The sequence below is a fragment of the Balaenoptera musculus genome, chromosome 4 (genome assembly GCF_009873245.2).
Source record: "Balaenoptera musculus isolate JJ_BM4_2016_0621 chromosome 4, mBalMus1.pri.v3, whole genome shotgun sequence".
Classification (NCBI taxonomy): domain Eukaryota; kingdom Metazoa; phylum Chordata; class Mammalia; order Artiodactyla; family Balaenopteridae; genus Balaenoptera; species Balaenoptera musculus.
This window is the reverse complement of record NC_045788.1, coordinates 144,432,080-144,447,920: the sequence shown is the minus strand read 5'-3', so window position 1 is coordinate 144,447,920 and position 15,841 is coordinate 144,432,080. Positions and strand designations below refer to the sequence as shown.

The 15,841-nt window shown below is 54.9% G+C and overlaps 1 long non-coding RNA gene across 1 annotated transcript; it reads left to right on the top strand.

The window, feature by feature from the left end:
• The first annotated feature begins 2,781 nt into the window (after positions 1-2,781).
• Positions 2,782-12,937, top strand: LOC118894227. Its single transcript, XR_005019677.1, has 3 exons — positions 2,782-3,210; positions 8,169-8,429; positions 12,678-12,937. It is a non-coding gene; the product is annotated as an uncharacterized LOC118894227 (long non-coding RNA).
• The last annotated feature ends 2,904 nt before the right edge of the window (positions 12,938-15,841 follow it).

Genomic DNA, 15,841 nt, shown 5'->3' with positions numbered 1-15,841 from the left:
GGAGCCAGGGGGCACTGAGGTGGGGGTGTGGCTGTGTGAGTGTGTGTATCTGTGTGTGAGTGTGTGGGTGGATGTGCAGTGTGTGTGCTGTGTGTCTGTGTGCAAGTGTGTTGAGTGTGGCAGCTGCGTGGCGGCCAGGAACACGAGCCCAGGCTCCCTGCCCTGGAGTGCTGCTGCCTAGGGCCCCGCATGGTGCCGCCCTGCTGGGTCCACCTGTGCCCTCTGGGGCCACACTTCCCATGGGGGCTGCTCCCAGGGCTATGAACACAGGCCCATTCCTACAAGACCCAAATCCTTTAAGGGGCTAAGCTGGCTCCAGGTGTCCCTGTCAACATGGCCAGGACAGTCTAGGAGCTGCTCTGTGGGCGGCCACTCGCCTTCCCCAGCGCCCTCCCCGTGTCCTCCCAGGGGTCTCACCTCTGGTCTGAGGGCTCCGCCATCATCCTCAGCCTCCTCCCCTGGATCCTTCGCAGCCATTGCCCCAGGAAATCTCTAGTCACATCCCGCCTGCCTTGGTGCCTCCTTCTCGGAGGGCCCCAGCGGACACAGGAGTGCAGGGGGCATTGGTGCTGCCTCTCCCACCACTGGTGACCCCGTCCCGGTTGGTGTGTGGGGGGCAGGGAGTCCTTGGCACAAGGTGGAGGCCCAATTGCCAGATTCCACCAGGCGTGACCTGGGAAAATGTCCTGTTACAAGGAGCACCTCGCAGGTGTGATGACTCAGGAGTCTGAAGGGGTCGGAAGGCTACCTGGCTAGTGCTGAGTTGCACCGACGGCCCTGCGGGGGTAACGGGAGACCGAGGCAGTCAGCCAACGGTTAAGGGCTCAGGGTGAGAGCCAGGGGTCTCTTTGTCCTAAAAAGAGATCCCGTCTCCTTCGGGGGAAGAACTGAGGGCTGAGCAGCGGCTGAGAATGATAGGAGCACCCGGCTCCACGCGCCGTGACTGCTCGGCCGTCGCTGGTCGGTGACGGTCAGGCCCCGGCCGAGTAAACCCGAGACCCTGAACCTGGTGGGGACATCCGGGTGGAAGCCCTGAGGAAGGGGCTCTGCAGACCCCTGAGCCCTCAGAGCTGGCGGGGCCCCCACTCTTCCCTGGTAGAGCCGGCACTCCCCCCGTGGAGGCCACCCCGGCCCATCTCCTGGCTGCCAGGCCAATGACCGGGAGAGAGTCCAGTGTAACCTGATGGGGACCTGTGGGCCGGGTCAGAAGGACAGAGGTCGTATGTCAGAGGAGCTGCGGGAGAGCCGGCCCACCTGCCAGCGCTGGGCAGCAGTCCTGGGGTTCGGTTTGAGGGTCCTTGACCCAGAGGCCAGAACAGAAGACTGTGAAAGCAGGAGTTCTCAACTTGGAGGCACTTACTCGGAACTTAGGATTTAATCTCCTGGCAAGTCTTCAGGTCACAGGGCACACTCAATTCTGGGATGATTCACAGAGGCCTGGAGAAAGTTCTGGCCCACAGTGAGCAGAATAGAAGTGCAGAAGCTGCCCTGGTAGATGGCAGAGGAAGGAACGAAGAGGCCGAGGGCAGGGCCTCCAGTGAAAAGGCGGGATCCCGACTCCGTTCCCAGACTTCACGAATTTCCCATCGGAACCACTAACTGCAGAGGCGGCCGGGCGGCCAGGAGGAAGGGCCAGGCCACGCCTTGGTCAGTTTTTACTGTGAGGCTCCCCGATTCTCCCAGAGACCTACAGCATTTACTTGGGTGGCCCCAACGCTCTGGTAGGGAACTGTCAAGACGTTATGAGGACAATTGGACACAGAATCTGAGTGGATAGTGACACCTGGAGACCCACAATGTCACCATGGCCTCCCTGTCGGAGGAGGGGTTTACCAGGCCGGGTAATAAAAGAATCCTGGCCAAAGTGTTGGTCAGACCACTCAGTGGTCATTTTCCTTGTCCCCAAGTGTGCAGCGGGCCACTGGAGTAACTGCACATGGGGCTCCCTGCCGGTGTGGTCACAGACAGCCCAGCAGGGAAGCCCAAGGGGAAGCTTGGACACTGCCCCTTCGTGGCCCAGAAGGTAAACCACAAACTATGTGTTGTCCTGGAGGTCACGACCTGGAGGAGGCAGGCGGGGTGGGCTGTCGGTCTCTGTGGTGACAAGGGCTGCGGAGACTGGCTGGTCCTGGAGCGTGTAGACCCCTGAGGCTTAGCCAGGGAGCAGCCCAGCTGCACCTGCTGTGCCAGGTGTGACATCCTTGTGACATCCTTGTCGCAGGTTAGTAAGGCCGTGGATCAGTGGTCATGTTCTTTTCCATCCCAATTACAGAAAGAGGACCAGAAATGGTTTGCGGTCACGTGGGAGGGACCATAGCTCATTTACGGTTTGGCCTCAGGGCTGTGCTAACTGTCCCCTCTGTCCTAACACAGTCAAGGAGACTGGGCCCCTGGACGTCCCCCAGGACAGGACACAGGCCCGTCGCAGTGAGGACATCAGGCGCTGGGCAGGACGAGCCAGGAGGCTGTGAGCAGAGGGCCTTAGGACACGTGTGCCCCAGATGTGGGAGGGGAGCCCTGCGAGATGCAGAGAGCTGCGCCTCAGGCAGGTTGCAGGGCCCGGGGTCAGGGGTGAGCCAGGATGTCCCCCCAAAGTGAGAGACGAGTTGCTGCGCCTTGCGTCCCCTTTCTTGGAAGAAGCACAGGCCCGGCAGGCCTTTTGGGTTCTGAAGGCGCACCTTCCACTCTTAGGAACATCGCCCCGCCCCGTGTCTCCGGTGACTCAGAGGCAGCTTTGAGGGGCGGGGAGCAGGCATGTCTGCGCAGCAGGCTGGGCTGGGTGCAGGCGGCCCTGCGCTTGGACCCCTGGCGTCGGAGGTGTCAGTGGGAAGCGCCCTGCGGGCTTTGGGCAGTCCCTGGGCTCCGGAGCGAGGCCGTGTGCCTGTGGATGATCCTCACCTGTAGGGAGACGCTTCCCGACTCCCGAGCTCGGGGAGCAGCCGGGCCTCGCAGCCCTGCACCGGGGACGCCAGGCTCCGGGGGAGGCTGGGCGCTTTGTGGCCTTGCTGGGAGCCTGCATCCCTACCCCGTCCTCCGTGGGGGGCCATCAGCACCCGCCGTGCTTGCGGCTCTGTTTGCCGATCCAGGCGGTCGTGACAGCATCGGTCACTGGATGGCTTCCCACTTCCTGCCAGACACTGCACGCACACGGCTCATGGCACCTGCTGCCCGGCGCCCTTGGCTGCACAGGAAACAGGCCCAAGGGCACAGGTAACCTTCCTGGGAAGAACCTCAGCCTGGGAGGCGAGGCCGGCCCCCTGTGCCTTTGTGCCTGCAGGGCAGGGCCCGGCTTCAGCGCGGGGGGGGGGGGGGGGGTTGGGGGGTGGGGGGGGGCTGCTGAACCGGTAAATCCTGAGCCTCAGACGCAGGCTTTGCAGGGCCCCGATATTCTATGGCGATTCGTGGGGACCAAGACCCTCAGAGTTGCCCTCTGCGTCCAGCCCATCTCGGCTGGGGTCTGTGAGGTGTCAGATGCAGTGAAAGCAGACACCCCGCGTTCCCCTGAAAACCACCGGGGCCTCCTGCTGCGGCTGTATTTAGAGAGTTCTGGAGGCGTCACTTAGCCTTTACGGTCCCTTGGGCCTGAGGAGCCTTCCCCTTGCTCCTGCACGGCTGTTCCCCCAGGATTCTGAGGTGCAGAAGGATACGGAGGGGAACCCGGGTCAGCCCCACCTCAGCCAGGTGTCCTGAGTCCAGCGGCCCTGGCAGCTTTGGCCCCGGGCTGCTGTCTGCACTGCCACGCTGCCCGATCCGTGCAGTATCCCGTGAGGGGCCTGGCTGAGGCCCGAGGCTGGGGGCTCACGGCCCCGAGGGGTGTCCGGGAGGAAGCCAGGTGCCAGGGTCACTCCTGTCTGTGGGGAAGACGCACTTTGAGGCCTGGGGGACCAGCGATTCCTGAAGATGTGAGTGTGCCCTTAGTGAGGGAAGGAGCTGCCCTTGGTTGTGGGCCCTGCTGGCCCCGCCCGAGGGATTAAGAAGTGCCATTTCTGGGCTTCCCTGGTGGCACAGTGGTTAAGAATCCACCTGCCAATGCAGGGGACACGGGTTCGAGCCCTGGTCCGGGAAGATCCCACATGCCGCGGAGCAACTAAGCCCGTGCGCCACAACTACTGAGCCTGTGCTTTAGAGCCTGTGAGCCACAACTACTGAGCCTGCATGCCACAATTACTGAAGCCCGCACACCTAGAGCCCGTGCTCCGCAACAAGAGAAGCCACCGCAATGAGAAGCCCGCGCACCACAACACCGCTCCCGCAACTAGAGAAAGCCTGTGCGCAGCAACGAAGACCCAACACAGCCAAAAATAATAAATTAATTAAATAAGTAAATAAAATAAATAAATAAAAAAAAAGAAGTGTCGTTTCCTCCTCTGCCCACATGCTCTCAGGCCGCGGGAGGCCTTAAGTGGTTCCATGTGGACAAGCCCTCCGTGGCTTTCTCATGCTCAGTGGCTCTTGTGGGACTGTTCTGGGTGGCGGGGCGGGGCTTTCACAGCCTCAGAAATGCATTTAGAAGATGACTGTGGACTCACATTTTCCTTTCCTCACTCATGGGGCGGACAGAGTAACTCCACTCTCCAGTTTCCAGACTCAGAAATGTCAAAACCCGCCATTAACCGGCAATGCCCGGGAGTCAGTGTGTCACAGTGTGTGTTCCAAGTTGGTGGGAGAGCGGCACCTTTTACGGTTTTAAGCCAAAGCTACCTCACTGGTCTGGATAAACTTAGCGGGCATTGGGCAGCAGAGCGCTTGTATCCATGACAACCTAGGGCGCTGTGACAACTTGGCATGGACCACCATTCACATCTCCAGTGCGAGCCAGGACAGAGGCGCACCCCGGCCAGGGGCCCGCATGGGGCCAGGGCACCGGTGGCAGGAAGGTTGGGGGACACGTGCTGTTGGACTAGAGCTGCCCCCCTTGGTGGAAAGAGGCTGTGGGTGCACGGTGGCCTCCCCCCAGCCATGCGACACTCCTGAGGGTCCTTACTTCCCCTGCACGTCTGGTCATTTCTCGGGAAGTGAAGCCAGCCTGAGGATAGCAGCCCCCCAAGGTGGCATCCACAGAGGTCCCTTCACACACCTGATCTAATGGAGCCTGTGTCACGAGAGCCTCGCAGACAAGAGATAGATGCTCACAGGGAGGACAGGTGGGGGAAGAAAACCTGAGAAGGTGGCGCGGCCTTCCTGTGCCGGCAGAGACTGAGTTGCATGACATTCTGGGGGCCCTTTCAATTCAGTACCGCACAGCTGGTCAAGAGGAGGCATAAATATTCTGAGGCATTTTGTAAACTAATTCCATTTGGTTTAGATGTACTCAGAGGTGACGGAGGGGGAAAACCACCACCACTGGTGGGATGAGAAGTTCAAGACCCAGCCTTTGGTTTATAGCTGTTTTACTGTGATATACCTAGGTGTGGTGCTCTTTGTATTTACCCTGTTTGGCTTACGTAGATTTCTTTTTTGAGTCTGCAGTGTATATCTTTTATAGGTTTTAGAAAATTCTTGGCTGTTATTTCCTCAAGTATAGCCTCTGCTCCATTCTGTCTTTATGCTCCGTCTGGGCCTTAAATTTTACACATGTTAGACATTTTCATCATGTTCCATTTATCTCTTGTGCTCTTTTCTGTATTTTCTATCTGTTTTTAATTTGTCCTTCAGTCTTGACCATTTTCTATTGACCAATTTTCCAATGAGTTTATCCTCTCTTCTGCTGTGTCTTATCTGTTGTTAATTCCATCCATTGAGTTCTTACTATTAGTTACTGTATTTTTAATTTTTAGAATTTCTATTTTATCTTCAATTTCTAGATTACAGTCCTCTTATTCAGTTCTCTATCTTACCTTCCATTTTCTTGAGATATTAACCACATTTATTTTAAAGTTCATGTATGATAACTCCAAAACCAGGGCCACTTGTGGATCTTTTTCTCTTGTTGGTTTTTTTTTTCCCATAGAGTCATATAGTCCTGTGTCTTGACTAACCTGATAATTTTTTATTAAATGCTGGACATTATTAGTGAAAGATTGTAGAGGTTCTTCTTAATATTATCTTCCTTTTTATAGGATTTAATTTTATTTTGGTGGGCAGTTAGTTTAGGCCTGGATTCCTTTCTCCAGTCAGGGATTGATATAATTCAAATCTAGCCTTTGTGAAGACTGGTATATTACCAGTTCTTCATTACTTTTAGAGCATAACTTTCTAAGTGACCCAGTTGAGAGCCTGGCGTATTTACCAAGGCTCCCATTTCTTTGAAGGTCCAGAGTTCTAGGTGTTGAACTGAGAGAATAGCAAAGGCTATGCATAGCTTAAAAAAAAAAAAACAGATTTATTGAGGTATATTTTATGTAACACAAAATTCATCCTATTCAGTTATGCAGTTCAATAATTTTCAGTAAATCTGCCGAGTGGTGTAATCATCATCACAAATCAGTTTTAGAACTTTTTCATCATCCCAATAAGAGCCCCCATGCCCATTTAGAGTTAGCCCCCTTTCCATCCCTCAACCCCAAGAAACCACTAGTCTACTTTTCTCTATATATTTGCCTTTTCTGGATGTTTCATATAAATGGAATCGTATAAGATGTGGGCTTTTGTGTCTGGCTTCTTTCACTTGGCATGATGTTTTTGAGGTTCATTAATGTCATAGCATGTTTCAGTAGTTTATTCTTACCAAAGTACAGTAGTTTTTCTTGAATAAAATCTTCAGACTGTTGTAATCCTTTGGTTAATCACCAGAGCTCAGAAAAAGTTAATTTAGATAATTTTGCTAGTGATTTCATTGCTTTTAAGAAGGAGTAGATTCACAGAGGTCCTCACTCCAGCATTCCTGAAGTCCTGCCTTATAATTTACTTTTGTATATTGATTCTGTGCCTTGCTAAATCCACTTATTGGTTCTTGCAGCTTTTTCTGGGTAGATTCTGTAGAATTTTCTAAGTACACAATCATATCACCTGTGAATAGACAGTTTTACTTCTTTCCAATCTAGATTTCTTTTATTTCCTTTTCTCACCTTTGTGCACTATTTAAACCTCCAGTATGATGTCAAGTAGCAGGAGTGAGAGTGAACACCTTTACTCTGTTCCTGAATTTAGAGAGGAAGTCTTCTGTTTCCATATTAAATACAATATTAGCTGTGGGGTAATTTTGGTTTTTGTGTTGATGATGTTCTTTATTAGGTTGAGAAAGTTACCTTCAATTCCTAGTTTTCTTACAGTATTTTCATAAACAGGTGTTATATTTTGCCAAATATATTTTCTGCATTTATTGAGGAGGTCAAATGGGTTCATCATCTTTATTCTATTAATATGGTGAATTATATTGTTTGATTTTTAAAAATTTTCAACCAAAATTGCATTTTGGGGATAAACCCACTTGGTAATGGTATATTATCTTTTTTCTAAATTTGTAGGTTCAATTTACTAATGTTTCGTTAAGGATTTTTGTGTCTATATTCATGAAGGATGTTGGTCTGTGCTTTTCTTTTAATATCTTTGTCTGGTTTTGGTAGCAGGTTAATACTGGCCTCATAAAATGAGTTGTGAAGTGTTCCCTTTTCCTCCATATTTTAGAAGAGTTTATACAGGATTGGTGTTACTTCTTTCTTAAATGTTTGATAGGATTCTCCAGTGACACCCTCTAGGATAAAGAATTTATTTTCCTTAATAAATGTCAGACTATTTCTTCTTGAGTTAGTTTAGAAAAATTTGTGTCTATCAAGGAATTTGTTTATTTCATGTAAGTTGTCTAAATTTATTGTTATAAAGATGGTCATTATATTTCTTTTCTTCTTTCCTTTGTTCGTTCTTTTGAAAATGAAGTGGAGAGAGAAGAATTCTCTACATTAGTGTTTAAGAACCAGGGATAAAACAAATCTGAAATCTGTAAGTCCAGAGTCTTCCGAGTGTGATTCCTATTGCGTTGACAGTTCAGTGAGGACTTTGCTTATGCTTCTCTCTTATCATTGCGTTTCTTTATTGTTCCTTATTGTCTGTCTAGTGTCTGTTGGATCTATAGTTACATTTGCTCTTTCATTCCTGATATTAATAATTTGTGACATCTCTTTTTTTAAAAATTAGTATATGAGGAGTTTTATCAAATTTATTGATCTTTCCAAGCAATCAACTTTTTGTTTTGTTGACTTTGTCTTTCATTTGTCTGTTTTCTACTTCAGGGACTTCCCTGTGTGGCTGGGCCTGTCTCTCTGAGATGATGAAGTCAGTCTGTCTGCGAGATCAGTGCCTCTGGCGGGTCCATGATGACAGGATGGTCAGGATCATGGGGCCGAGGCACACAAGTGACCAGTCACAAAGGGCACGACTCCAGAGTCCCACCTGTGCCCTGTAATGCTGGCCAGGCCTCGGAGTCACCCGAGCTGTGGCTTCTCCTCTGTCAAAGGGATCTTCCTAGCACTCGTGTCGACAAGCTGCCCCATGTAAGTGACTCTGCAGGGTGCCAGGGTCAGGACAGCGTTGGTTTGTGACTTGACCCCTCTGGAATCTTCCCCTGCTCACCTGGCAGGTGTTGGCACCACTGGGTGGACATGTGTGCTGTCTGGCATGATCAGGTGAAAGCTGTCCAGCTGAACCCAGGAAGCACATCTGAGTGTCCCATATGGAAAGGAGGAGAAGAGCCAAAAATGCTTTTAACACCACCCAGTATCCATCCTGACGAGCCGTATCCCCACATTTCTAGAAATGCACACTCACGCTTGGCAGTGAAACTGTGTGCGCTCCCGTGTGTTCCCCACTTTCCCGCTGGCGTGGCGACTGGTTCCTCCCTGGGCTCGCCCCTGCTCCTCCCACTGTGCCTCTACTGCGTCGGGCGTGAGGGGTCAGCGCCTTATCTGGTTGGAAGCCCCCTCCATGGTGCCCACCCGCTCCCCACTCCTCCCGAACGGCTGTGGCCTGGCCACCCCGGATGGCGAGAGTCTGCAGATGCAGACTGCCGGCAACACGGGAGCCGTGGTGAGAGGTGAGGGGACACCACAGAGCTTGGGACAGGGCCCTGGGTCCTCTCCCACAGCTGGATTGCAAGGCCTGGGGCCACAGCTGACCTGGGGTGCTTTAGACCCAGAGACTGGACACTGACCCTCAAAGTCAGGCTGCTACTGCTTAGATGCCCGTGGCCCAACATGGGGACGGGTCAGGAGGCGGAAGGGGCCCCTGAGCACAGGGTGCAGCCCAAGCATCATAAATAAAGCACCCCCTGCTTGGAAGGGACCTCAGGGGCCCCTGGAGGGACACCCCTTTCACGGCCCACCCAGCTCCTCCCCTGCAGAGCCAGGACTCAGGGACTTCTGCGTCCTCACCACCACCCCGCTTGTACTGCGAGGTCCCTGTGATCAGAAAGGGTGACAGTGGTACCAGAGCCGGCCTGGGGCCCTGCTGGCTTTCCTTGGGATGGGAGTCGCCTGACGTTTGCAGACCCCTCCGCTGCTCTGCGCCCACTCCGGTGCCTTCGGGCCCCTCCTCCCTCCGTGGGCCGAAGCTGGGAGGGAAGCCCAGCAACTTCAGCCCCAGAGGAGGGTCCCTTCCCTTTGATGGAGCCGCCTCTGGCAGGAAGAAAATTCAAAATTGTCTGACAAATCAAGCCTTAAACAGAACCAGCTTGTCTGCGGATTAACAGCCTTGAGACGCGGAATTCCTACAGACCTACATGTCGGGGGGGGGGGGGGGGGGGGAGCGACTCTGTGGGCGGCGACTGGAACGGATTTGAGAGTTGGAAGGGACTTCAAGAGAGTCCTGATTCCAGGGCTCAGGGAAATCGCGGGTGTGGGATTTTCTGAAATGCCACAAGAGCCCTATCCAGTTCCCCTCAGATCAAGGGCTCCCGGGGTCGGGAGGGGCCCAGGCTGCTGCTGCCACCGCCCTGCCCTGAGCGGCCCGGGGGGACGTCCAGCCCCGCTGAACAGGCCCGTCCTGGTCACGAGGACGAGGTTGAGGGAGGCCAGCGACATGTCCCCCCCGCCCCTCCCTCCAGTCAGTTATTCCACACACTTAGCCCCCCGGGCGTGGGGACGCGGTGGCAGGTGTGGGAGGGGTGCTGGGGTCACTGCTTCCCCTGGGGGGCGTGGACCATGCGCCTCCTGAGGGGAAGCCCTTGCCCACCCGGGAAACCGACGGGGAAGCAGCCCGGCCTCCCTCGGGCACCTTTCCAAGCTCAGGTCCAGCTGCTGAGTGTCTGGCCGGGCTGCGTACTCCTCTGGCTGCGGCCCAGCTACCCCGCCCGTCCTGCAGGGCCTGTGCCCATCACCACGCCTGAGCCTGGCCCGTGGAGAAGCCCCACCCCGGCCAGCTCTTCCTGGAGCCCCCTTCCACCAGCTCCGAGACCCCCTTGTGTGGTTGCCCCGGCCACCCCGCCCTATCCCAGGTCCCTGGCAGCCTGTCCTCTCCCTTGGCCTGCGTCTGGAGACCTGGCCTCGCCATTCTGAGTGGCCTTCCTGGAGGAGGCTCTGGTCCCCTCTGCCCTGCCAGATCCCAGGCCCTCCCGAGCCCTCTCCCCCCGCCGGTCCAAGTGGCTGCCTGGCAGCCAGGAGTCTAGGCTCAGCATCAGGCGGCACGGGGACCCAAAGCGAGAGCCCCCGGTGCCCTGCCCAGCTCTGCCGGCGAGGCCTGGCCCACAGCGTGGGTCAGGGCTGGGAGGGTCTCTGGGAAGCTGCGTGGCCCAAGAACAAGGTCCCCTGGGCCAGTGGTCAGAGGGAGAGAGGGGCAGGCAGCTGCTGGTGGCCCTGGAGGGCCCAGTGGTGCCTGGAGGATGCAGCGGTGGGTCCTAAGTGAGTGGGTGAGGGACCAGGTCACTCCCTACAGGAGGAGGGGCCGCAGCTTGGCCCTGCCTGCTCACTCCAGGACTGACCTTGGCCTCCTAGGGGCTCTGCCATGGTGGCCCAGCCTTCAGCATTGTGGTTGGAGCCACGGCTGGTGCGGGGCGAGTGGTTGCCAGGGTGGGTGGCCAGGCTTGTGGACCCAGAAAACCATTCCTGACACAAAGCCCCTGAGGTCCCCGGCCTCTCAGCCTGGCCTCGTGGGCTGCCCTCCTGGGCGTGGGCTCTTGCACAGCCCGTGCTGGACGCTCATGGTCAGCCTCTCTGGGCCGCATGGCTGCAGCAGGGCGGAGGGATGGCTCCCCCTGGACCTCGGGTTCTGGGCACTGAATGGTGGGCAGGGTCTCCAGAGTCTGCCTCAGTGCCCGAGCCCTCTGACCTCCACCCACACACGGCGCTGACGGAGAGCCAGGCTCCTGGGGCCCCACCTTGTCTGCCGGGCAGCCAGAGGCCAGGCATTGGCTCCGCATTGCCTCAGTCTTCCCGCCTGTAAAAACGGCAGGCATGTCCTGTGAGGCGGTCAGTGAGACACAGCACACGCCCTGGCTGTCACCTGAGGTTCTCCAGTCCCCACGTAAGGGGGCTCCGCCTGAGAACAAGGGAACGACCCACGAAGGCGAGGACATTGCCACCCCTTGTGCTGCCAGCAGAGATTCCGTCAAGCAGTCAGTCCTGAACGCTGGTCAGGTTAGATCCGCCTGCCCTCGAGCTCGGGGTGCAGCTGCCCGCCCAGCCCTCTTGGGTGGGGTGCCGACAGAGGGAGCACCAGGAATCTGGGCGCCAGAGACGGGGTGACCGGCCAGCAGGGACACTGAGGCAGGGCCCCTCCCCTTCCTGCCTGCTCAGGGCCCACCTCTCAGCCCCTAGGGTTGGGGACCAGGGAAGCGTCACACTGCTGGGGAGAGACATGGCCACGGCCCTCCCCCGGGCCAGACGACTTGGCCACGGCAGCTCCTGTAACAACGCGCTTTCCAGAACCTGGGCCGCTGAGCCCTATTAGTCACTCCAAAAAAACGTTCTGAAGGCAGTTGGGTCCAGGTGAATGTGTCACAGCAAATTTATCAGGAAGGAATTCGGGTTGTTTGTGAGTAACTGTGGAAACAGCGAAACGCCCACATTTTCTGCAGAACCAGCCCTTGTCTGGTACCCGGTGGAGACGAAATCATTTGGCCGATGTCTTTGTGTCTCTTCCTCCATCCCGCTGTCCCGGAGAAGTCGCTCTACGCCCCATGAGGTTTTCGGGGGCCGCGTGGCGGCTGTCTGGGCCTTGCTGCCCAGGAGACCTGCCCTTCCCGGCGTCCAGCTCGGAGGTCAGCTCTGTCCCGTGGCACAGGATTCTGAGATGGCCCCTGGGCCAGGCCTGAGTGCCACGGCACGTTTGCAGCGTAGCTGAGGTTGCCAATCAGCCGACCTTAGCATGGGGGACCATGCGGGTGGCCTGACCCGACCACACAGCCCTTACAGAGCTGAGTTCTCTCCGGCTGGAGCCGGGGGGATTCGGCGTGAGGGAGGTGAGGGTTCTCTGTTGCAGAGATGGAGTGACCTCGTGTCAGGAGCTGAGGGCAGCCCCCGCTGACAGCGGCCAGAAGACCGAGTCCTACGGCCAAAGAGAACTGAACGCAGCCAGTGACCCGAATGAGCCTGGAAGAGGGTTCTCAGAGCCCCCGATCGCACCCTAGCTCATCTGTCCTTGCTCTCAGCGTGTGAGGACAAGCCGGCCTCTTGGGCTTCTCACCCAGAGACAGTGGGCTAAGGGTGGGTGCGTTTAAGCCGCAGTTTGTAGAAAACTAATACGCTCCCTGGGACTCCCTTCTGCTAAGTCCTTGCAAGGCTGACAGCCTCTCTGCATCTGCCCTGCAGGTTTAGCTGCTGTTTTCTGACGCCACTGGACTCAAGGACTGGCATCGCCTGGCACCCACTGCATGTGCTCCAAACTCCCAGAGAGAAGCTCACGCTCCAAAGAAGACATGCAGATGCCAACAGGTACAAGAAAGGCACCCAACACTGCTAATCATCAGGGCAATGCACATCAAAGCCACAAAGAGGTATCACCTCACAGCTGTCAGAGTGGCTATCACCAAAAAGACAAGAAATAAGAAGTGCTGGAGAGGGTGTGGAAAAAAGGCAACCATTGTGCACTGTTGGTGGGAATGTAAACTGGTGCAGTCACTATGGAAAACAGTATGGAGGGTCCTTAACAAACTGAAAATAGAACTACCATGTGATCTAGCAATTCCACTTCTGGGTATTTATCCAAAGGAAATGAAAACATTACCTCAAAAAGATATATGCACCCCCATGTTCATTGCAATGTTATTCACAATAGTCAAGACATGGAAGCAACCTAAGTGTCCATTGATGGGTGAATAAAGAAGATGTGGTATATATATACAATAGAATATTACTCAGTCATAAAAAAAGATTGAAATCTTGCCATTTGTGACAACATGGATGGACCTAGAGGGCGTTATGCTGTGATAAGTTAAACGGAGAAAGACAAATACCGTATGATCTCACTTACATGTGGAATCTAAAAAAAACAAAACCAAACAAAAACACCAAGCAAAAAACCAAGCTCATGGATATAGAGAACAGATTGGTGGTTGCCTCAGGTGGGTGGCGGGGTGTGGGCAAAATGGGTGAAGGGGTCAAAAGATGCACACTTCCAGCGTAAAATGAAAAAGTCACAGGGATGTCATGTACTTAATAATAGGGTGTTGAATATTTGAAAGTAGCTAAGAGAGTGGATCTTGAAAAGTTCTCATCACAAGAAAAATTTTGTAAGTATGTGTAGTAATGGATGTAAACTGGACTTACTGTAGTGATCATTTTGCAATGTATACAAATATCGAATTATTACATTGTACACCTGGAACTTATTTTAATGTTATGTTAATTACACCTCAATTAAAAAAAAAAAAGAAACTCATGGCTATTCCCTGCTCACCTGGTAGTGGGTTCTAGAGCTGGGAAGCCAGAGGCCATGTGGGTGTGGCCAGGACAGTTAATCTGGACCATTCTCCAGGGAATGAGAGCAGGTAACACAAGGATGGGGTACAGAAGGTGCTCAGGCTGATGGGGCAGGTTTAGGAGCAGGTGGCACATGTCCTGTTTAATCCCCTTGGTGCACGCACCCCATGGTGCACACACACCCCATGATTTACACCCCCCCATGGCACATACACCCCATTGTGCTCATATACCCCATGGTGCACACACCCCATGATTCACACCCCCATGGCACAGACCCCAGGGCACACACCCCATGGTGCACACCACAGAGCAGGACTGACTTGCTGTGAGCATGAAGGCTGCTTTTCAACAGGGCACGAGGGAAGGCCATGGGCTGGCAGGAGGGACTGGGTGCCCTTTCCATCCCCCCTGCAGACGGCCTGCTCTCTGCTGCGTTTTCCCAAAGCAGAGCCCCTGGAGAGGCCTGGGGCAGGGTCCCGGGAGTCCTGAGTGGTCACTTCAGTGACCTGGGATCCCACGTCCCTGCAGGCATCAGGAGCTGGTGGAATGTGCTTTGTGTATGTATGTATGTGTACATGCATGTGTGTATGCATCTGTATTCCACAGGTATGTGTATGTATGTGTATATGTATGTATGTGTACATGCATGTGTGTATGCATCCATATTCCACAGGTATGTGTACGTATGTGTGTATGTATGTGTACATGCATGTGTGTATGCATCTGTATTCCACAGGTATGTGTATGTATGTGTGTATGTATGTATGTGTACATGCATGTGTGTATGCGTCCATATTCCACAGGTATGTGTATGTATGTGTGTATGTATGTATGTGTGCATATGTGTATGCATACGTTTGTGTGTACACATGTATGTACATGTGCACGTGTGTATATACGTGTATGTCTGTGTGCATGTTCACGTACGTATGCATGCATGCACATGTGCGTGTGTAACGTCTCTGTATATGTGTATATGCACGTGCATCTGTGTGCATGTATGTAAGTGTACGTGTGTATCTATGTGTGTCTGTGTGCATGCATGTGAGGGAACATGTGTGCATGTATGCATGGGTATGTATGTAATCATGTGCTCTTGGGAAGGATGAGGAACTGTGGTGACCCCTCTCCCGGAGGCAGGCCGGACATGCATGGGAGCAGAGCCTTCTAGAATATCCCGGCTGGATGAGATCAGCTCTGTGGCCTACACATGTCAGCCAGACCGAAGCGGGGGCTCACAGGAAGTGAGCCCCCAGTTAAAAGGCCCGTGTGAGCTGGTGGGGGAGGGTGGCGCCCGCTCCCTCTGAGTCACACGCGGGTCTGTTTCTAATTACAGTCCCGCCGGCACAGCGCCTGCCGTGTGAGGGGGCTGGAGTCTGGGAGCAGCTCCGCGTAGCCTCCTGGACGCTCAGACCCACAGGGGCCTGCGTCCCTATCCACCCCGGGCCACTGAGAGGTCTGGGATGGGGGAGGCTGGTGACCCGACGGGGTCCGGTTCCACGGCAGCTGCGTCGGCACTTCTGACCCCACATCTGGGACAGCTGGCCTGGACCCTTGGTTTGGTTGATGAGTTGCAGCGTGGCGGGCCGGGTCCGCTCCTGAGATCGCAGGGCTGTGGCTGCACGGGGCTGCCTCCCCAGCCCGGCGGCGCCCGGTCCTCTCTGGGGCGCCCCTGCGGCACTTTGCATCCACACTCGGTGGTGCCGGGACCCGCGCTCTTCATTTCCTCACAGCTCAGCCTTCGTGCCCCGGGGACCACGGCTGTTAAATCTCTGTCACCGCGAATTTCTGACCCTCTCCAGAGAATCCCAGGAGGCCCCTGGGGGCAGAGGCACGGGCAGGGGGCAGTGAGGCCTCTGCTGGTGAGAGCCAGGGACATGCCCTGCCCAGCCCCCGGGCCCCAGTGGCCACAGCGTTTTGTCTGCCGGGGCCTCTTGGGGACTGTGGATGCCCTTCTGCTCTGACTCCGTGCCGGGGTGGGGACCCCGGGAGGCTGCGGCCCAGGGGGCCCTGCTGTGCGGCCCATACACCTGCCCAGCCAGGTGGACGTG